At 34.1% G+C, this 23,277-nt stretch overlaps 1 protein-coding gene across 2 annotated transcripts in view; it reads right to left on the reverse strand.

Moving 5' to 3' along the window:
* The window catches only part of aclyb (ATP citrate lyase b), a 69,650-nt gene that overhangs the window by 33,749 nt on the left and 12,624 nt on the right, over window positions 1-23,277 (reverse strand). The gene's annotated exons all lie outside the window — the stretch shown is intronic.

Raw genomic sequence — 23,277 nt, forward strand, 5'->3', positions numbered from 1 at the left:
TCTGCAGGCTCTAAAAGTAACCAATGGATCGTTACATTCTAATTAATGATGCTACAAAAGCTGTACACTTGCAGTCTGAACATATATCAACCATTATTTATAAAGAAAGTGAATACATATTCCCAAAGTTTCTGATGAAATAAGAATCTAAAAAGAAGTGGGCAACTCTGGCCCTCTATGTATATTGTCCAACAAAGTTTAGCTCCAACCCTGATCAAACACACCTGAACAAGTTAATCAATTGAGTTTGATCAAGACTGGAGCTAAATTCTGCATGACAGAGTTGCCCAGCTCTGATCTAAACTATAATGCGCTTTTACAGCCTCTTAGTTAGTTAGATACACTCCAGGGCTCGACATTAAAGGGGTCATATGATGCGATTTCAGTTTTTCTCTTTGGAGTGTTACAAGCTCTTGGTGCATAAAGAAGATCTGTAAAGTTGCAAAGACTAAAGTCTCAAATCCGAAGAGATATTCATTTTTTTAAAGTTAAGAGTCAACCACACCCCACTAAAATGGCTCGTTCTAACACGCCCCCACATCTCCAAATATTCCCATAATACAGGGCTCTAGACTAACTTTTTGCACTGGTTGCACTGGTGCGCCTAACTTTTTTTCTTAGGTGCACCAGCACAAAAGTTAGGTGCACCCAAATTTTCTACCGCATTGCATTTAACACCAGGTTTACAAATTCACTTTTATTTATTTATTTATTTATTTTTTTTATTTTTATTTTTAAATCGCTGTCCATACAGGCAATATTGACTTGTAAATGATCAACTAACAATCTGGTCAACATAAAGTTCTTTATTTGAAGCACAATTCTACAAGAAAGGTAACTAAAAAAAATGTTGGTGCTTAAAGTGCTTCACTGAGCTGAAATTTAAACTTAAAACATCTCAAGATAAATGAAATAAAAAGAAAATCTAAATTAAGTGTTTTAAGGGCTTCAAACTGAACATCTCATGGCTCAATGTCTTATGGACTATCTTTTATTGCAGTCACATGCACCTAGGATGGCCAACTCCTGTAGTTTGGCCTTCTTGATCTTTGGCCTTGGCTTAACCAGCTGGCCACACTCTCTCTAGCAGCAAAATCTTCCAGACTTGGCCCCTCTTCACTGATTCTGATCAGATCTTCCACTGTATCTGAATGAAGGGATGCTCTAGTGTCTGATTTGAACAGCTAAACAGTCCCTAAACAGCTTATACTACTGTTTCAGCTATTAAAATAGTTCAGTTTTGTATGTAATAGCAAAGTGATTACATTTCATTTAGTATTTTTATTAAATTAATTTAGAAAAAAGTCTGGAGCATATTTTGTTTGTTAAATATAAGTTTTAGTTTAAAAAAAAAAAAATAACGACCAAGAGGCCATGATAAATATATCTATAGAAAGCTTTAAATGATTACTTAATGAAATAAAACAAATAGAAAACAAAAACTCTTTCCTTATAATCATAATCCATAAATATGCATTTCTCTCTTTAAAGGCACGTCTAATGAGATGGCGAGTCAGGATCAGCAACTTCATCCTTGATGAAGACTCAGAAAACACTAGTTTATTAGTAAATGATTCAAATATCTCCTTACTATTTCCCCCATCACATTTATGGTAGGCTAATTACTTTTGCCAGTGCTTTGCTGCAAGCTTGAGCCTATTGCATGTATTTGAACGGAGAACTGTTCAGCTGCACTGCTGTTGCGGGACAATAAACACCGTCTGAGACGCTCTTGACAGTCGCAGTAGCACGGTCTCTTGTTGTTTCACCAACGTGGCAATTTTTTTTCATCACAAATTGATGGATGTCTAAAATATAAAAGTAAGGAGAAGTCTAAAAAGTCAGGATCCGTCGGGCTTGGGCTAAAATGCAGGGCTCTGGTGTCTGTTGTTGAACCACAGGGAGACTTTCAGAGTCGCTGAGACTTTTTATTTCCCTCGAACGGCTGGTTGCACCGGTGCGACCTCTGTTTTTTTTTTAGCTGTACCATTGAGAAATTAGGTCACATGTGCAACCAAATTGGTCGCACTCTAGAGCCCTGCTGGTGCGACCTCTGTTTTTTTTTTAGCTGTACCATTGAGAAATTAGGTCACATGTGCAACATATATATATATATATATATATATATAAAATTCAGATGTGTGCTGCACATTTTATGGAGGATGAGGACTGTTTCCTGAACCAGTAGCCTGCAATGCATCTGTGGCACAACGGCTGTTTCTATAAAGTTGGGCAGTTCAAACTATGCAAGGACAGTCTGGCGCTTCTGACTCACAGTCTTGTTTTCATAGATCACAAATGCAGACATGGTTTTATGTTTACGCAGAGCGATACGGAATGCCTAAAAAGCCAGTATAATAATAATAAGTAATTATGTCCCCACTGGATGCAACAAATGCCTCGTTTGTAATGGGTTTTATTGGTTTTGTCTCGTCTAGTGATGTCCGGATCGCGAACAAATCTTTCTATTTAACCGGATCTTCTTAGTGAACCGGTCAAACCAGTTCACATCTCCAGTACACACTAATCCACAAATTACTTAAGTTATTTGGTTTATAAACATGCCTTACACTCCCTCTAATGCAAAATAAACCAATATCCCGAGTTATTCAATTACTCCTAACAGTACATTGACTAAACTGCTAAAAGAGAGCCGATGATGGGATGTGCACGAGCAGAGCAGCTGGACTGAGTCATAAAGGAGAGGAGAAACAATAATGTACATTATATGGAAAATAATGTGTTTTTTGAACCTTAAACCGCATAAACACATTGCATTACACCAAATACACAAAATAATGTTCTTTTTAGCAGCATCATATGACCCCTTTAACATTTTGTGAAGGGGTAAGTGAAAGAGAATTTTACTTGCCCGTCTGGACAAGTTACCTGCAGTGGCATACGGGACACCCCCGCAGCCCCCATGGTGCGTAGGGGCCCTGGCCTTTTGTGGGGCCCCATCGCAGGACATTCTAAAAGGCAGTGCCTTCGAGACAATGCAAAAGACGAGTCGTGAGTGCAAAGGTAGTACAATGCAGCAGGCTTAATGTTCTAAAACAACAACCAGGGAAAATCAAATTTTTCTCTCATTTCACTTGTCATAAAAACTATATTTCTAAGACAACCGCACCATAATTGAAGTGGATATTTTTATGCTTAAAGTAGCTTATGTAAGGAGCCCAACACTTGACATGCAGGGAAAAAATATATATATTAAAGCGTGCGCACAATATAATCTGTTCCCTCATTTTACTTAATCTTGTGTAAACTTAATAACTCATTCCCTCCTTTTAAGTAAATTGTGCTTTGATTTTATCCAACTAAATCCTGACCATGAATAAAGCAAGAAAAATTTGTGCTCACAATTTATTTAGCCTACTTTTATATTTATATATATATATATATATATATATATATATATATATATATATATATATATTATATATTATATATATATATATAATTTTTTGTTGCTTTTTTTTTATATATATTTATATTTTATATATATAATTTCGGCTACTCAAAAAATAAATAAATAAATATAATATATCTTAGCCTAAATTAATTTTAAGGGTTAGTTTACCCAAAAATTATGTCATTAATGACTCACCCTCATGTTGTTCCAAACCCGTAAGACCTCCGTTCATCTTCGGAACACAGTTTAAGATATTTTAGATTTAGTCCGAGAGCTTTCTGTCCCTCCATTGAAAACGTATGTACGGTACACTGTCCATGTCCAGAAAGGTAATAAAAACATCTTCAAAGTAGTCCATGTGACATCAGAGGGTCAGTTAGAATTTTTTTGAAGCTTTGAAAATACATTTTGGTCCAAAAATAGCAAAAACTATGACTTTATTCAGCATTGTCTTCTCTTCCGTGTCTGTTGTGAGCGCGTTCACAGCACTGCAGTGTAGTGATATCCGGTTTGCGAACGAATCATTTAATTTAACCGGTTCTTCTTGAACCAGTTCACCAAATCGAACTGAATCATTTAAAAATGGTTCGCGTCTACAATAAGCATTAATCCACAAATGACTTAAGCTATTAACTTTTTTAACGTGGCTGACACTCCCTCTGAGTCAAAATAAACCAATATCCCGGAGTAATTAATTTACTCAAACAGTACACTGACTGAACTGCTGTGAAGAGAGAACTGAAGATGAACACCGAGCCAGATAACGAACGAAAGATTGACTCGTTCTCGAGTCAAGAAGCGCTTGCATCGGTTTTCGGATGTCCAGTAGTGATGGGAAGTTCTGTTCTTTTCCACAAACCGGTTCTTTCGGACAGTTCGATTCAATAAACCGGTTAACCGGTTCTTTTGCGCTCGACGTAATGACTTCATTGGCGATGACTGCCCTTGATTCAAGCCTTCGGTTTACCCTCGCTCATAACATTAGCACAGAATCAGTTCAGAATCAATCATCAAAAGAACCAGTGCTTTGTGTCAGTCTGCTTCACGCTGAATCACACACGTGCAGTATCATCAGCTCCTCGGTTCTCGAATCGGACACGTCCGACAGAAACGGTTCTTGACTCAAGAACAAGTCAATGTTTCGTTCGTTATCTGGCTCAGCTCGGTGTTCATCTTCAGTTCTCTCTTCACAGCAGTACAGTCAGTGTACTGTTTGAGTAAATGAATTACTCCAGGATATTGATTTGTTTTAACTCAGAGGGAGTGTCAGCCACATTAAAAAAAGTTAACAGCTTAAGTCATTTGTGGATTAATGCTTATTGGAGATGCGAACCATTTCAAACGATTCAGTTCAATTTGGTGAACTGGTTCAAGAAGAACCGGTTAAACTGAATGATTCGTTCGCGAACCAGTTATCACTACACTGCAGTGCTGTGAACATCCTCACAACAGACACGGAAGAGAAGACAATGCTGAATAAAGTTGTAGTTTTTGCTATTTTTGGACCAAAATGTATTTTCGATGCTTTACAAAAAATTCTAACTGACCCTCTGATGTCACATGGACTACTTTGAAGATGTTTTTATTACCTTTCTGGACATGGACAGTATACCGTACATACATTTTCAATGGAGGGACAGAAAGCTCTAGGACTAAATCTAAAATATCTTAAACTGTGTTCCGAAGATGAATGGAGGTCTTATGGGTTTGGAACGACATGAGGGTGAGTCATTACTGACATAATTTTCATTTTTGGGTGAACTAACCCTTTAAGGGAAACTGAACCCTACCTCTACCATTCAGCACGAATCCAAATGTTTCTATATTCGCAACATATTTGGATGCTAAAATAATATTTATTATGCATTGGTTTTAAAGGCTATAACAGCACAGAGGGGTGCTGGTCACGCTGAACGCAAATTTCGGCTACTCAAAAAATAAATAAATAAATAAATATCATAGCCTAAATTGAGCTTCGTCATAGCAAGCATAATCTTTTCTTGATTTTGGCCAAATGTTTTAAACGAAAACAACTGTAAACACTTTAAAGACATTAAATAGGCTATAATATATTTTGTTTTCTTTCCCTCCACAACAAATACTCTAAAGTTAACAATATTTAGGCTATAAACGTCAAACCAAAAACAAATTAATTTAAAGGGAAACTGAAGCCTACCTCTCCCATTCGGCACGAATCCAAATGTTTCTATATTCGCAACATATCTGGATGCTAAAATAATATTTATTATGTATTGGTTTTAAAATCATCATCCTTCACAAAGGCTATAACAGCACAGTGGGGTGTCTGTCACTCTGAACGCAACAACAAACTATTTCAATTGAGAACTGTAACTTTTATATGTTTCTTTATGTATTTTATTTTGATAATGAACAGGCTGCGATGTCAACGTAGCAAAAATGTTGTGTGTGTGCATGAGGCGCCAGTACGATCACTGCATTTTTTTCCCAACTGTTTAATCGGAATTTAGTTATATAGCCTACCAACGCTGGTTGGTCATTCAAGCAAGACATAATTCATCAATGTAAAGCCTTGGTAAAATAATAATAATAATAATAATAATAATAATAATAATAATAATAATAATAATAATAATAGCAATAAAGAAATAAAGAATGAAAAGAAAAGAAAACTGTAAAGCTTTTGCAAAATAGAGAACAACTTTCTGCCTGGTTTTCCTTTACGTGAACTTTGGATCGCTTCACAATGAATAAACTCAGCACAATTTTTTCCACTTTCATTTTATTAATCTGTTACAGATGGTAGACAACCAAAATGAGTAATGCTGCCGCGCGTACCGCCGCCGCAGGGCCGCGGCGTTAACTGCAAGTCAGTCGTGTGTTAAATTCATTCGCGAAACTACCGCCAGGTGGCGCAAAGGGACGGATTGCGAACTGAATGTAATTGTAAAATGAGATTAAAGGAGGAAGTGAAACAACAATAACATTATGATATAACATTGTACCATCTTTAAAAAAAACATTAAAAAATGTACAGTGAGTTAATTTCAAAATGTAGGATAGTCTTAGGCCACAGTCTACTCATCAAAAATTAAAAGAAGACCTTTACACAAAGGATCTTCTGCTTGCTATTGTTATTAAACAGTCATTAAATATAAGGCCTATATTATACGGATAAAAAGCTAAATGTTTTCATTTCGGTTCATTTCTTGGTTTAAAAAAAAAAATCCTTCAGGTTTCCATTTGCAGATAGAAAATGAGAACGGTCCAGCATTAGCAATTATTATGATTCATTCTGTTATTATTCTTTGATTTTTCAAACTGCTAACACTTTGCATTTTTGAATTATGCCTTTACTGTCGTGACCAAAAAATTTGTATTTTCTGTTTCAGCTGTTTGATCGCGCGGTGCCTCGCGCACATTCATTGGAAAACAGTAGCCGTTCCACCGTGCCATCCAGCGCGAGCAGCGGGTCCACTTTTGGCATATTTTTGTTAAATTACGATTTTTTTTTTTTTTTCGTCGATACTGAAACACGCGTGAACTACAAAAGCCTATTTTTTCCTAATGAATAATAGTTGAGCTTGAAATAGGCAACATCACGATATTATGGAAACGTTTGGATTTCTCCCGAATAAGAGCACAAACCTTACCTTATGGTTCGCTTTTAATTATTATTCATTTATTTTTGGTTTGTTTGTTTATAGCTAAGCCTATATTATTATATACTTGCAATTTTATTTATCCATTAGATTATATATTTGTAATTATTGTTCTGGTCTGATAATTTGTTACATTTAAAGGATTTGTTGTGAAGAGAACTAAAAATATCCTGTTGGCACATTAGGCCAGCCGTTATTATTTTTGAAAATGTAATGTAATGCAAAGCAACTACATGACTTATATCATTTTTTTGTTGTCCTCTCACAAACTTAATTTATTTTTTTGCCTGAAGCCTGTATTAAAAATAAATAAATAAATAAATAATAAAATACACATCGCAGCAAACGAACATAGGCGATTAATCGGGTTTAAATTTGTTACTGTGTGGGTATTATAATTATTCTATCATAGGAACAGAGTCTGGGCCTAATCTATGGCTATCCAGTTGTTTTTATTTTTTTTATTTTCATTGCAAATGTCTGAAAATGACTTTGTGCAGCACATTCACTTTGCACGCTCAACCTGCCTCGCGAGCTGTGCTCAAACTGTGGACGATTTATAAAAATTGTTTGATATAAAGTTGCTGTCCCATTTTATAGCACGGATTGTTCTTTAAAAAAAAAAAAAAAAAAAAATCGAATTATATTTGTTGTTGTTCTAATTATATTGTTAACTACATTCATTTAGGCTATTAACTGCACTGTGGACGTTTTACCCCCTTGTAAACTTTATAAACTCCTTGAGATTTTAAAACGTCAGTTTAAATAGTATTGAAGTTCAAGTTTTAAAAAAAGGTTTTGAATGCGTAAAATTATTTCTATGAATTATAATATGTGTATCCAGGTTTTAATTGCTTAAATTATTTCTATGAATTATAATATGTATCTAATGTTTATACTCTTGTAGAAAAAAAGTGTGTATTCTTTATGACTTTAAAAAAATCAGGGAAAAAATAATGGACGATCCACATATTTATGTCATAGTTTGTTTTGCTTCACCTATTTATATTAAGCTACAATTAGTTCTAAAAAACAGTGTTAAAAAAAAAAAACATAATGTAATAAAAGTGTCCATCGGCCTGAGTAAATTTGACCGTTTAAGAATTGTGACTTTAAAGGTTAGTTGATTTAGGAGGTGAAAATACTGTGGAAATTACACAATGTTCTGCGGATTTTACAAGCATAACAAACTGAAGGTTGTCTATGAAACGTTAGCCAAATAAAGCATTTTTATAACATAGGTTATTTTTATAACCATGGCACTTAAAGTTGAACTCAAATATTATTTCAACCCTATAGTCCTGTGAATTAGACAAAAATGAACTTTCAATTAAACAACACTGAGAGTGCTTCTGGTGTTTGGATTTGTACTTCAATAACAATAATGAGCTCCAAGTTTTGAAGGAATAGCCACAAACACGGTTTTTTTTTTTCTTTCTTTCTCTCTCTCTCTCTCTGCTCTGCTTCGTCCTCATCCTCTCTCTCCTAGTTAACTCTCTAGTTTACAGCAGTTAATTTACAATGAAATACGTCTTTCCTCCGTAGGTTAGACTGATGTTTTTTCGTCTTGCTACTTGCGGACTTTGAAGCTGGTGCGAAGTTCAGCGCGAGTCACGCTCGCTGTGAAGCGGGAAGCAGCTAGTGGACGGATTCCGCTTGGTCTTAAAGCCTTCCGCAAACGCTACGTTCACATAACACAATGATTTCGTAAAATAATGATTATTATCAAGTGATAATTTGTTTATTATGTGGTCTTGTGAAAACCATAATATGGGTAGCTGCGGGAACAAAATGAATACAAAAAGAGTTATGGCTTCTGTGAGTGTATGGGCATGTTTCATACCCGTAACAGAGAAGACACACCGTCCTCACAGCCCATACAACAGACCGACATTAGGTTTCAGCTGAGAGGGTTGGGTAGTTCTGTATAGTTGTGTGGGGTTGATATAAATGTGTGAATCCTTGTTCTTTCATATGGACATGTCTTCAATGAGGGTTATCAAACTTGCCGAACAGTTAGATCGGAACCGTCATTTTGGTTTTAAGGCACTTTGAAGAAAGGTTTTGAGTCCCTTCAAATGTTGACTAGTGTATAGCGCAATAATGTTTATTTCTAGTTTGTTATACTTCAGAGGAAGTTGCCTTCACTCACAAAGTATAATACTAATAATTCGCAAACTGGTTGCGTTACTTTATTTTTGTTTTCGTCTAAACAATCTTTTTTTTAGACTATGAAATATAAATTCTCACATGAATGTAGCCATAACCCATAGACTGAACCTCTCTTATATGTTTTTCTAAATCCCAACAGTCCAGACTCAGTATGATCCGTCTATGATGTCTTTATAGGCTTTTTTAGAGTTTGGGAATAACACTAACTTTACAGACATTACAAAACATTTTTGGAGTTTTTGATCCATTATTATTTATTCAATTAGTATTTTATTTGTAGCCCTATCTTACATGCACAAACCAGAGGCAACAGATCTGCAGAGAAGGAATCAATTTTATTTCAATTTTCGTTTTGTGTTTCAGGAAAATCAGGGTTAAGGCATCTCTCAACCGTTGAACAAGAATTTACATCCAACGGTATAATGCTTTAAAACTTTAACCGAGAGGATCGAGACTTTTAATAGTTTTTCTGCCGCCCATGTAAGTATTTTCTATACTAGTCGTCATTTGTCATTATTCACGAATCGCAGGGGGGAAAAAAAAAAGGATTACAGACTACATTTACATCCTCCTATAAAAAAAATTTAGAAAATTATAAAAAGATAAAACATAGAATTAAAAAAAAAATTAAAAGAAGAAATAAAAAATTTAAAAAATATAAAAAAAAAAAAAAAAAAAAAATTAAAAATTTAGAAAATTTATAAAAAAATAAAAAAAAAAAATATTAAACAAAATAAAATAAAATAAAAAAAAAATTTTAATAAAAAAAATAAAAACAAAAAAAAAGCATTGGTCAAAAAAATTAATAAAAAAAAAAAAAAAAAAAAAAAATAAAAACAAAAAAAGTAATTAAAAAAAACAATAAAAAATTTTTTACAAAATCAAAATAAAAAAAAAAAAAATCAAAAAATTAAAAAAATAAAAAATTAAAATTTAAATCAAAAATGTTTTTAAAAATAAAAATAAAAAATAAACAATTCTTCAACAGAAATATAAATAAAAAAAATCTCAATCCACACACAGTCTTTACACATAATTAACCCAATCAACATTATTATCTCATAAAAATAAAAAACAAATATACTAAACAAATACTAAAACTAAACTAATAACATTTTTGTGGTTAACAACATTATAAAAGATAAAAATACAATAAACCTTACGTCCCCTCATAAAAGAAAAAATAAACCTAAAAAAAAATACAAAAAACAAAACAATATAAAATTGTCGGGGGGTGTCGCGCTGTAAGAGGATAAATGCGGAGTAGTGGGGTTTAAAACCAAAATTTCAAATCAAAAACCAAATTAAAACTACCTTCAAAAAAAATTTCAATAACGACTAATTTACAAACAAACAACAACTTTTAAAAAGATAAAAAATAAATAAACAATTAATTAATAAAAAAAAAAACATTAAAAAATACTAAAATTGAAAAATTAAATAAAAACAAAAAAATAAAACATTCTTTAAAACAATTGAAATCTACAAAATTCTCATCAATTACTAATAGATTCTAAATAAATAAAAATTGTAAAATATTCACCCACACAAATCAAATCGTACAAAAATTTAAAATACATCAAAACATACAAAAACAACAAAAAATTAAAAAGACGATTAAAACTTAATCATACGTACACATCAATTACTCAACACACTACTAAACACACACTAAACAATAAAACAAAATAATAACAAACAAAACATCAACAAAAACTAAACAACAAAATATTTTAAACTATAAGATTCAAGTAAATCTTTTAATAAATAAACAAAAAACAACAAAAAACACACATTAAAAAATTAAAAAATAATTACTATAAACAAACAACCAACACATACTTAAATAAAATTAATTCACCTTATCACCAAACTAAACAAACCTAAACAACAATAATAGAAATAAAAAACATATCATCAGAACTTAAACTAACATCTAAAAACCACAACTCCCTCAATCTGATAAAATACATTAATTCCAACCATAAAGAATAATTTCTATAAATCAAAACAAATACTCAAAAAAAACCAACATCCACCCCACAACTCCCGCCTCGCCTTATCAATTATACAAACATAATAATTAAACACAAATAAAAACTCAAAACTTTTCAAAATACTAAAAAATCCTCTCTAATTTTTCCAAAAATACCAAATTTACAAAACAAAAAAAAAATATAACTAAAAAAACAATCAATCAATTAACAACAATCTCTAAGTACAATAAGAAAACAAATTTTTTTCAACACAAAAAATTAAAAACAAACAAAAAAAAAAAACAAACAAAAAAATTCAAAAAAAAAGAAGAATAAACTTATAAAATCAATAAAAAAAAAGAAAAAAAATATTTTAATTCCATAATGAGTCCTTAATATATATCGCGCCTCAGCACTGATCATTAGCAGAAGTACCAATAATTGTCGAACAAAGGAGACATTTTACTTATTTATTAATAAAACATGTTTTGCTTTCGGCTAGCAAAGTTGAAATCACAATGCTACCTCTCCACATCACTCGCATTGAAAGAGAAATACAACCTTCACGATTACATAATGCTTCGTGGCTGATTTGATTTTTTTAAACGACCTTTCAAGTTCTCTGTAGATATCATTATCATGTATGTGAGGAACCACAATTTTAAGTTAATTCATTATGCAGGGAAAAAATTCAAGGGATCTATGAGGGCGCCTCACTGTCCTGCATGCGCCTTAATAATTTTTTCGCACAAACACTTAAATATGAATAATTATTCATCATTTTGCCTATGCATACAACCCTAAATTATTTTTTACAGGCCAATTATCCAAAATACAAGCCAAACAAGATTGTGGTAATGAAGATAAAACAATAATGAATAAATAGCTGCGCATATGCACTCAGCATCAACTCTTGCCGCAGACATTTTAAATACATGCATTTAAATGCGGCTGCAATTTTATTTTTTTTTAACTTAAATTCTATGTATGCAAGTAATGGCGGCTCCCTTTAAAATCACTGAAGTTGTCTCGTTTGAAGTATTGGTGCTTAATATAACATTATCCAGAGAAACAAATGTTAATGATAAATCCCCTGTGATGTTTGTACTGGCTACTGTATACAGGCCACCAGGGGCACCATACAGACTTTATTAAAGAGTTTGCTGATTTTAAATCGAGTTAGTGCTGGCTGCAGATAAAGTTTTAATTGTTGGTGATTTTAATATCCATGTTGATAATGAAAAAAGATGCATTGGATCAGCATTTATAGACATTCTGAACTCTATTGGGGTTAGACAAACACGTCTCAGGACCTACTCATTGTCGAAATCATACTCAGATTTAATACTGTCACATGGAATGATGTTGATGGTGTTGAAATTATGCAGCCAAGCGATGATATCTCAGATCATTATTTAGTTTTTGTGCAAACTTCATATAGCTAAAACTGTAAATTCACGTTAATTCTTGTTACAAGTATGGTAGAACCATCACTTCTACCACAAAAAGACTGCTTGTAAGTAATCTTCCTGATGTATCCCAATTCCTTAGGCATATCCAAAACCTCAGAACAACTTGAGATGTAACAGAAACTATGGACTCTCTCCCTTTTCTAGCATTTTAAAATACAGTTGCTCCTTTACGCTTAGGAAGGTTAAGGAAAAGAGGTCTGACACCGTGGTGTAATGAGCACACTCGCACCCTAAAGAGGAGAGCAGCCCGGAAAATGGAGCGCAGCTGGAGGAAAAACAAAATTAGAAGCATTTCGTATTGCTTGGAGGGAAAGTAACCTATCTTACAGAAAAGCATTGAAAACTGCTAAATCTGATTACTTTTTTATCTCTTTTAGAGAGAAACACAAACATAACCCCAGGTATTTATTCAATACAGTGGCTAAATTAACGAAAAATAAAGCATCAACAAGTGTTGACATTTCTCAACATCACAGCAGTAATGACTTTATGAACTACTTTACTTCTAAAGTCGATACTATTAGAGATAAAATTGTAACCATGCAGCCATCAGCTACAGTATCACATCAGACAGTTTCACTATAGATCCCCTGAGGAACAGTTCCACTCATTCTCTACTATAGGAGAGGAAGAATTGTATAAACTTGTTTTAAATCATCTAAACCAACAACATGTATGTTAGACCCTATTCCATCTAAGCTCCTTAAAGAGGTGCTTCAGAAGTCATAGATCCTCTTCTGACTATTATTAATTCCTCATTGTTATTAGGGTATGTCCCAAAATCCTTCAAACTGGCTGTTATTAAGCCTCTCATCAAAAAACCACAACTTGACCCCAAAGAACTAGTTAATTATAGACCGATCTCGAATCTCCCTTTTCTTTCACAGATACTAGAAAAGGTAGTATCCTCACAATTATATTCCTTCTTAGAGAAAAATGGCATCTGTGAGGATTTCCAGTCAGGATTTAGACCGTATCATAGTACTGAGACTGCTCTCCTTAGAGTTACAAAATGACCTGCTCTTATCATCTGATCGTGGTTGTATCTCTCTATTAGTGCTATTGGATCTTAGTGCTGCGTTCGACACTATCGACCACACTATTCTTTTGCATAGACTAGAACACTTTGTTGGCATTAATGGAAGTGCATTAGCATGGTTTAAATCGTACTTATATGACCGCCATCAATTCGTAGCAGTGAATGAAGAGGTATCATATCGTTCACAAGTGCAGTATGGAGTACCGCAAGGCTCAGTACTAGGGCCGTTACTCTTCACGCTTTACATGTTACCCTTGGGAGATATCATCAGGAAACACGGTGTTAGCTTTCACTGTTATGCTGATGATACTCAGCTCTATATTTCTTCGCGGCCTGGCGAAACATACAAATTTGAAAAAACTAAACGGAATGCATAGTCGATATAAAAAAACTGGATGACGAGTAAATTTCTTACTGCTAAATTCTGAAAAAACAGAGGTGTTAATTATAGGGCCTAAAAGCTCTGCATGTAATGACCTAGAACGCTGTCTAAGCCTTGATGGCTGCTCTGTCAATTCTTCGTCATCAGTTAGGACACTAGGTGTGCTATTTGATAGCAACCTTTCCTTAGAAAGCCACGTTTCTAGCATTTGTAAAACTGACATTTTTCCATCTCAAAAATATATCTAAATTACGACCTATGCTCTCAATGTCAAATGCAGAAATGATAATCCATGCGTTTATGACCTCAAGGTTAGACTTTTGTAATGCTCTATTGGGGTGGTTGTTCTGAACGCTTAGTAAACAAACTCCAGTTAGTCCAAAATGCAGCAGCTAGAGTTCTTACTAGAACCAGGAAGTATGATCATATTAGCCCGGTCCTGTCAAACACTGCACTGGCTCCCTATCAAACATCGTATAGATTTTAAAATCTTGCTTATTACTTATAAAGCCCTGAATGGTTTAGCACCTCAGTATTTGAATGAGCTCTTGTTACATTATAGTCCTCCACGTCCGCTCCGTTCTCAAAACTCTGGCAATTTGATAATACCTAGAATATCAAAGTCAACTGCGGGCGGCAGATCCTTCTCCTATTTAGCGCCCAAACTCTGGAATAACCTACCTAACATTGTTCGGGAGGCAGACACACTCTTGCAGTTTAAATCTAGATTAAAGACCCGTCTCTTTAACCTGGCTTACACATAACATACTAATACGCTTCTAATATCCAAATCCGTTAAAGGATTTTTAGGCTGCATTAATTAGGTAAACCGGAACCGGGAACACTTCCCATAACACCCGATGTACTTGCTACATCGTTAGAAGAATGGCATCTTACGCTCATATTAGTCTGTTTCTCTCTTATTCCGAGGTCACCGTAGCCACCAGATCCAGTCTGTATCCAAGTCAGAGGGTCACTGCAGTCACCCGGATCCAGTATGTATCCAGCCCAGATGGTGGATTAGCACCTAGAAAGGACCTCTACAGCCCTGAAAGACAGCGGAGACCCAGGACTAGAGCCCCAGAGACAGATCCCCTGTAAAGACCTTGTTTCAGACGACCACCGGGACAAGACCACAGGAAACAGATGATTCTTCTGCACAATCTGACTTTGCTGCAGCCTGGAATTGAACTGCTGGTTTCGTCTGGTCAGAGGAGAACTGGCCCCCCAACTGAGCCTGGTTTCTCCCAAGGTTTTTTTCTCCATTCTCTCACTGATGGAGTTTTGGTTCCTTGCCGCTGTCGCCTCTGGCTTGCTTAGTTGGGGACACTTCATTTACAGCGATATCGTTGACTTGATTGCAAATTATTGCACAGATACTATTTAAACTGAACTGAGCTGCATGATGACATCGCTGAATTCAATGATGAACTGCCTTTAACTGTCATTTTGCATTATTGACACTGTTTTCCTAATTAATGTTGTTCAGTTGCTTTGACGCAATCTTTTTTGTTTAAAGCGCTATATAAATAAAGATGACTTGACTTGACTTGTCTATTAATGAAGCTCTTTTTTACATCATTTGAACTTTGGTGATTATAATGAGAGAACTTGAGTTTAATCGTGAGGAAGTTTTATTAATCCGTCCATTCTTTAGAATTTCAATGATTTAGCTAAATCGTGCAGGTTTAATTTATTCGTTTCTTGTTTTAATTAGGCCTAACATAATGGGAACGAAATTATACAGTGCCTCACGTTTTACTAAAATAAAGAAAATAATTTAATAAAACACGCAACAATTTCTTACAGACAAATATATTTTCCCAAGAAGTTGTCTGTCAAAATAAAGGACAGGTAACGAATAACAAAAATGCATGTTGTTTTATTAAAGTAATTTTAAAATATAAATTAAAATATAGGCCTAATATATGAGAATATTGACATTTTGCATATAGATCCATGTAGCCTAGCTCACTAAAATAGCCACTTTTAATGCTCTGATGCAAAGTAAACCACAATTTCTTTTGAATAATATAACACATAATTCATATTTTATAAATAATACTGCAACACCTATTAAATGTGTCAAATCTAAAATATGGTGTAATACTGTGTAGCTTAGAGAAAATATAAGCACAGGCTCAGGCACAGGCTTGACATTTATCCTGCTTGAATTCGTTCTAAGAAATGCACATAACTTCATAATCACCAAACTTTCATCTGTGAATATTAAATATTTTAACTATAGTGTTTTTCTTTCATTTTCCCTGACTGCAGCCGTCAAATGTAACACATCAGCGAGGCAAAACTGACGTCTATTTGCGAAAATGTGCTTTGATGCGCTTGTTTGAAAACTTGTGATTAAAGCGCCACTCAGCGGTCAAAAGCTGCAAATGCACTTTGCAGACGCCGCGGCGGCGGTACGAGCGGCGGTAGAAGTAACGTTTTGGATGTCTACCTACTGTAATTATTTAAGTGAAATATATTTATATGTTTTTGTGTCCTGGTCCACTGCTACTCTTCTCTGACAATGACCTGTTTCAATGACAAACACTTTTAGCAGTTAACTGACAACATGTCATTCAGTCAATCATTCGTTCTCAAAATTGAGAGTGATCAAGACATTTCTCCGGAGCAAAATGTTAAAAGAAAGAGGACTGCCCAGTTTAGCTTTAAGTATTGAGAATGCCCGTGCTTGGAACATCGACATTAAAGCTGCAGTAAAAGACTTTGTGCACCAAAATGCTCTGAGCGCGCAAATGATTCAGAAGTTTTTTGCTTGTGGTTGTCAGTAAATAAAAATAAAAAGTTAATTGCAAAAGTTGGTATACTGTATGTATAGAAAGTTAATTTTTCTTAAAAAAAAAAAAAAAGTAGCATATTTATATATTTTAGGTTTTTGTTTTTCCTTTTTCTTAATTTTATTTTATTTACTTATTTTTACAGAAAGACATGAATTTTGCTTGTATTTTTTCTTTAAACGGTAAGCGAGTCTTATAGGATAGAGTTTCAACTGAAACGTGCTGGCCTTTAGCCTACATGAAATGCATTAATGCAATGATTATTCACCACAATCATTACTGATAAATCAGTTAAGTAAATGGAAGAAATTGAGTCAGTAATTGCAGCGGGTGAGCAATAAATATTCGTACATCACTGCTGGTTGGAGGGGCCCCATCTCGTTCTTTGCGGGGTGGCCTCTAAGATGTGCGGTACGCCACTGGTAACCTGATTAAAATTTTAATAACAAACAATAACTAGGGCAGCACCAAAACTTTGGTTTGATTCTTAGAACTTAGAATGATTCTGATTTTATTACTTTCAGTGTAATCGAGACTTATAACGGATAATGTATTGACAGTGTCAAGGTCGCGTCAGTAGAGGCTTGTGCAGCCTGTCTGACACGTGGAGAAATCAAACTATAAGTGAATACTTGATACTGGAGGCACACACAAAGAAACAAACATGAACAAACATACTGCGGTAGAAAAAAAGATAAATATTCTATATAATATATGCAACATCACACAACCAAGAGTGATGTTTTCCCAACTTTTAGCACGACTGCAAATGTGATATTGATTTATACAACTTTAGTTCAATAAACAAGTAATATTACCTGACTTACATTTTAGACACATTATTGACCGTTTTTTGCATTTGCAATTTTGAGTAAATAAATTTATGGAACCTCATTAAACAGTCTGAGTAAATACATTTAAATGGAACTTTCAATGCAGCTTCTGTGTTTCCTCTGCAGTGAAAAGATGGAGTTTGTTGATACTGATTTCATTTGAATGGTAACAACCATATTGTATTAATGTATTCCTCAAATTTAAGAATTTGACATAAATGGTGACATGTACATTTAATCAGGTTAGGAAAATATTGTCCTTTATAAAGTTAAAAAGGGTAACAGCAATCAATTTAAGGGAAATATCACAAATATGCTGATAAAAGTAATACCTGATAGAGCACTGATGAGACTATTGCTTCAGAATAAATTACATTTGTGCCAAAAAAAACCCACCTTTAAGATTTAGTAATGACACTTCAGTGTTTCTTTTCAGTTTTTCCATGTATTTTCTTTGCTCTGTTTTAAGGGGGAATACAGTGCATAACTATGAAAAATCTAAAATGGATTTTTAAACACTAGGTGTCCAATGAATCTTGTCATTGTCATCTTGGAATATGGACATGGGTATGTCTTCTGACTAGGGATGGGCATTTTTCAAAAATATTGTATTTGAATATTTGAACTCATAAAAAAAAATAATATTCAAATATTTGTTTATTTAAATGATGTTTAATGAGAAAGACATAATTTTTTATTCTTTGTCACTATTTCTGAACAATCTTATCAGGCTATATTCACAACAAACTTATAAATTATATATCCTGTGTATTTTTTTTCCTATTTAAAAACATTAAATTATATGTGCAAAAAAAAAGCATTCAACACAGAGTGCAGAGCGAATGGGGGAAAATGGCTATAAAGCATGCACATATACACTTGAGTTGGTATATGGTTGGTTATCATGTTTACATTGTTTTACATATTCTTGTTGAGAAAAAAAAACGTGTACATGCCATGTGTCCACAAAAGCTTTTTAGCCAGATGAAAACGGCAGGTGCTTTTCTGAAAATGCCTAGCTGTGAATGGTTGCAAGCGCTACAGAGGCGCTTTGATTGCTCTGATACAGAATAGCAGCTGACAATGACGCAGATGCATCACAAATGAAATGTTGCATGCATTATTTTTTTAAATAATGCATGCAATATTTAATATATTAATATTAACTTGTCTTTCAGTTGTAGTACAAGTAGGATGTGACAGTTGGTCGGTGCGGTATTTGCCCCCCCCGAGGAGGGTGACTGTGACTGGACAGCTGACTGAAAACTGACAGTGATGAGCAGTGCGTTTTGCCCAAAGGTGAACATTTATTAGCGCTTTGTTGAGCTGCTGACGTCTTAAAAAATGTGGCGCTCCCATTGAAAACTATTGATTAACTGTGCTTGCCTCGAGAAAAAACTCTAGTGGATATACGTCCTTAGTCTAGTAACAAAAAAACTGGCTGCAGAGAAAATGAGTTGGAGTTGGGGTACATCTGTGAATGCAGTAATGTGCCACTGTTTTTCTTCATTCGACTGGTCATGACATTCCAGTGCTTGTATTCCATATGATTCCTCATTTTAGTGATAACTCAGTTTCACTTGACAATGTTAGCATGCTCAGGATTTATCAGGGATTTACTGCATTTACGGCCAGCAAAGCAACATTTTAGTGAAATCTGAATAGTGTTTTTATTTTCCAAATAATTACTGCAGATAGAACATTTTATATAATATATATTAGAATATATATATTCACCCCTATTTCTGACATGATTGCGTAATAAATAAAAAGCTACACACTGCACAAGTTAGGGTTAAAAGAATTGTTGCCAAACATATAACATGCCAGAACGCTCTTGGTTACTCACGTAACCTCGGTTCCCTGAGATGAGGGAACGAGACATTGCTATGGGAATTACCAAATACTAATGCTATGGGAATTCTCCAAATACTACTGAAGCCTTATTGAATCACGTCAGTGAAACTGGCAAATGGCATTCAAGCGTGCAAAATATGAGGGGGGGCCCACTCTATATGTCATCCATTCAGAATCTTGACTGAAGCACTTGGTATTCTAAGATCCTGAGGTTGGTGACACAGCAATAAGAGCAATGTCTCGTTCCCTCATCTCAGGTTTCCGAGGTTACGTGAGTAACCGAAAACGTTACCTTTCAATTTGGTCACTCTACATTGCTATGGGAACGTATAAAATCCCGCCGTGTCACAGCGATGGAGCCTGGCTCAACTAAGTACGTCAAGTTTCACATACGGAACTGTAATGAGAGCGGCAATGATATTGGGGCTCTTATTAAATACAGCTCAGGTCTACAGGACCTAGTCGAAACCATGAGTCAAGGGGGGTGCGGTAAACCAATGTTGATGCCGGTGAAACAAATGTAAAATAGTGGCGTCTCTGGCGCCATCACATATAGATTAGTTAAAGTTTGTTTAATTTCAATGAAATTATGTGCTATGATGCAACGGCCTTACCGGTGCTCAAATAAGTAGTACAGATGGTAGACAACCAAATTGGGTAATACCGCCGCGCGTACCGCCGCCGCAGGGCCGCGGCGTTAACTTCAAGTCAGTCAAGTGTTAAAATCCTTCGCGAAACTACCACCAGGTGGCGCAAATGGACGGATTGCGAACTGAATGTAATTGTAAAATGAGATAAAAGGAGGAGGTAAAACAACAATAACATTATGTTATAACATTGTACCATCTTTAAAAAAACATTAAAAATGTACAGTGAGTTAATTTCAAAATGTAGGATAGTCTTAGGCTACAGTCTACTCATCAAAAATTAAAAGAAGACCTTTACACAAAGGATCTTATGCTTGCTATTGTTATTAAACAGTCATTAAATATAAGGCCTATATATACGGATAAAAAGCTAAATGTTTTCATTTCGGTTCATTCTTGGTTTAAAAAAAAAAAATCCTTCAGGTTGCATTTGCAGATCGAAATGAGAACGGTCCAGCATTTAGCAATAATTATGATTCATTCAGTTTCTTTTCAAACTGCTAACACTTTGCATTTTTGAATTATGCCTTTACTGTGTGAGCAAAACATTTGTATTTTCTGTTTCAGCTGTTTGATCGCGCTGGTGCGTCGCGCACATTCATTGGAAACAGTAGCCGTTCACCGTACCATTCGGCGCGAGCAGCGGTCCACTTTGGCATATTTTTGTTAATTATGATTTTTAATTTTTTCCCCGTCGATACTGAAACACGCGTGAACTACAAAGCCTATTTTTCCTAATGAATAATAGTTAAGCTTGAAATAGGCAACATCACGAATATGGAAACGTTTGGATTTCTCCCGAATGAGAGCCCAACCTTACCTTATGGTTCGCGTTATATTATTATTCATTTATTTTTTTTTGTTTGTTTATAGCTAAGCCTATATTATTATATACTGCAATTTTATTTATCCATTAGAATTATATATTTGTAATTATTGTTCTGTTCTGATAAATTTGTTAAATTTAAAGGATTTGTTGTTAAGTGAAGAGAACTAAAAATATCCTGTTGGCACATTATAACATTATTAGGCCAGCCGTTATTATTTCTGAATGTAATAAAATGCAACTTATACATGACTTATATATTCTTATATATATACTTATATATTTTTTTTTAACAAACTTAATTTATTTTTTAGCCTGTTTTAAAAAATAAATAAATAAATAAATAAAATAACATGCAGCAAACGAAAATAGGTATTAGGTAATAGATATTAATCGGTTAAAATTTGTTACTGTGGGGTAATTATAATTATTATATACTTAGGAACAGAGTCTGGGCCTAATCTAGGCTATCCAGGGTTTTTTATTTTTTTTTTAATTTTCATTGCATCTGAAAATGACTTTGTGCAGCACATTCACGCTCAACCTGCCTCGCGCGTTGCTCAGCTGTGGACGATTTTAAAATGTTTGATATAAATGTTGCTGTCCCATTTTATACAGGAATTGTTCATTTAAAAAAAAAATCGAATTATATTGTTAGTTCTAATTATATTGTTAACACAAGTTAATTTAGGCTATTTAACATGCACTGTGACATTTTACCCTTTTTAACTAAACTCCTTGAGATTTTAAAGTCAGTTTAATAGTATTGAAGTTCAAGTTTTTTAAAAAAGGTTTTAAATGCTTAAATTATTTCTATGAATTGATAATATGTTATCAGGTTTTAATTGCTTAAATTATTTATATGAATTAATAATATGTTATCATGTTTATTCTTGTAGAAAATAAGTGTTTATTCTTTAAGAAAATAAGGGAAAAAATAAGGGACGATCCAAATATTATTCATATTTGTTTTGCTTCACCTATTTATGTAAGCTACATTTATTCTAAAAAAATAAAAAAATAAAAAATAAATTAAAAAAAACAATGTAATTAAAAGTGCCATCGGCCTGAGTAAATTTGACCATTATAGAATTGTGACTTTAAAGGTTAGTGATTTAGGAGGTGAAAATACTGTGAAATTACAAATGTTATGGGATGTTTAAAGCATAACAACTGAAGGGCTATGAAACGTTAGCCCAGTGGTTCTCAACCTTTTTTTTCCAACGGGCCGCACTATGGTGCGAGTGCAAGTCTCGCGGGCCGCACGCATATCATTTACATATAACGTCATCAATACAAACCAACCTGATTTATAATATTATAGCCTAAATATTATGATATTTAATCGATTACATTCATTGAAATAAATTAATAATTCTACTCCCCATAAATAAAACACCTGATGCTGTCGGGAGCTGACCAATTTTGTGAAATTCGGCTCGAAAGGAGTACCAGCACAATGAAGTTGCGATTGTAAGTTGCGGTCTGTAAGACGCGCACGGGAGCATGACTTGACTCGCGACATTGCAGAAAATGTGCGTTCACAAATGTAGCCTATGTTGATCCAAATATGGAAAGCACTTTCGAATTTAATAATATGAGGTTCTCTCCAGGAGATGTTTTGCCACATTTCTGCAATTAAGGATGATTGCTGCGTAGTATGGGTGTTTCTATTTGCCTGAACTGCTTCAAGTGAGTTACGGCGCAAACCGAAAATCCAGCACTCTCCTTCACTGCTGATACTGTGACTATTCTTGTTTGTATGTGTTCATTTGCTGGCATTTCCACACTTCTTTTTACTCCCTTAAAAACAAATTTGTCAATTCTGATGCTCAATTTTACCGAACGAATGGCTGTTGATGACTATTTGAATTGAATTCTGCCAAAGTGCGCGCTTGTATGTGTTCATAAAATGCGGAACGTAGGTCTGCTCATGTCTGAAAATAATATATGAAAAACAAAAGAATTTTACATATAAACATTAGGCTATAGCTTATATTTTTTTAGTACATTTTTAAATGAATGTAAAAACTAAAATGAATTGTAAAACTGAAAGTTATTTTTTTTTAATTGTGTTCAGCATGGTGGGCCGCATTTGAATTCGTGACGGGCCGCGGGTTGAGAACCGCTGCGTTAGCCAATAAAGCATTTTTTTAAACAATGGCACTTAAAGTTTTGAACTAAAATATTATTTCAACCATATAGCCCGTGAATAA

This window comes from Cyprinus carpio, chromosome A12, assembly GCF_018340385.1.
Source record: "Cyprinus carpio isolate SPL01 chromosome A12, ASM1834038v1, whole genome shotgun sequence".
NCBI lineage: Eukaryota > Metazoa > Chordata > Actinopteri > Cypriniformes > Cyprinidae > Cyprinus > Cyprinus carpio.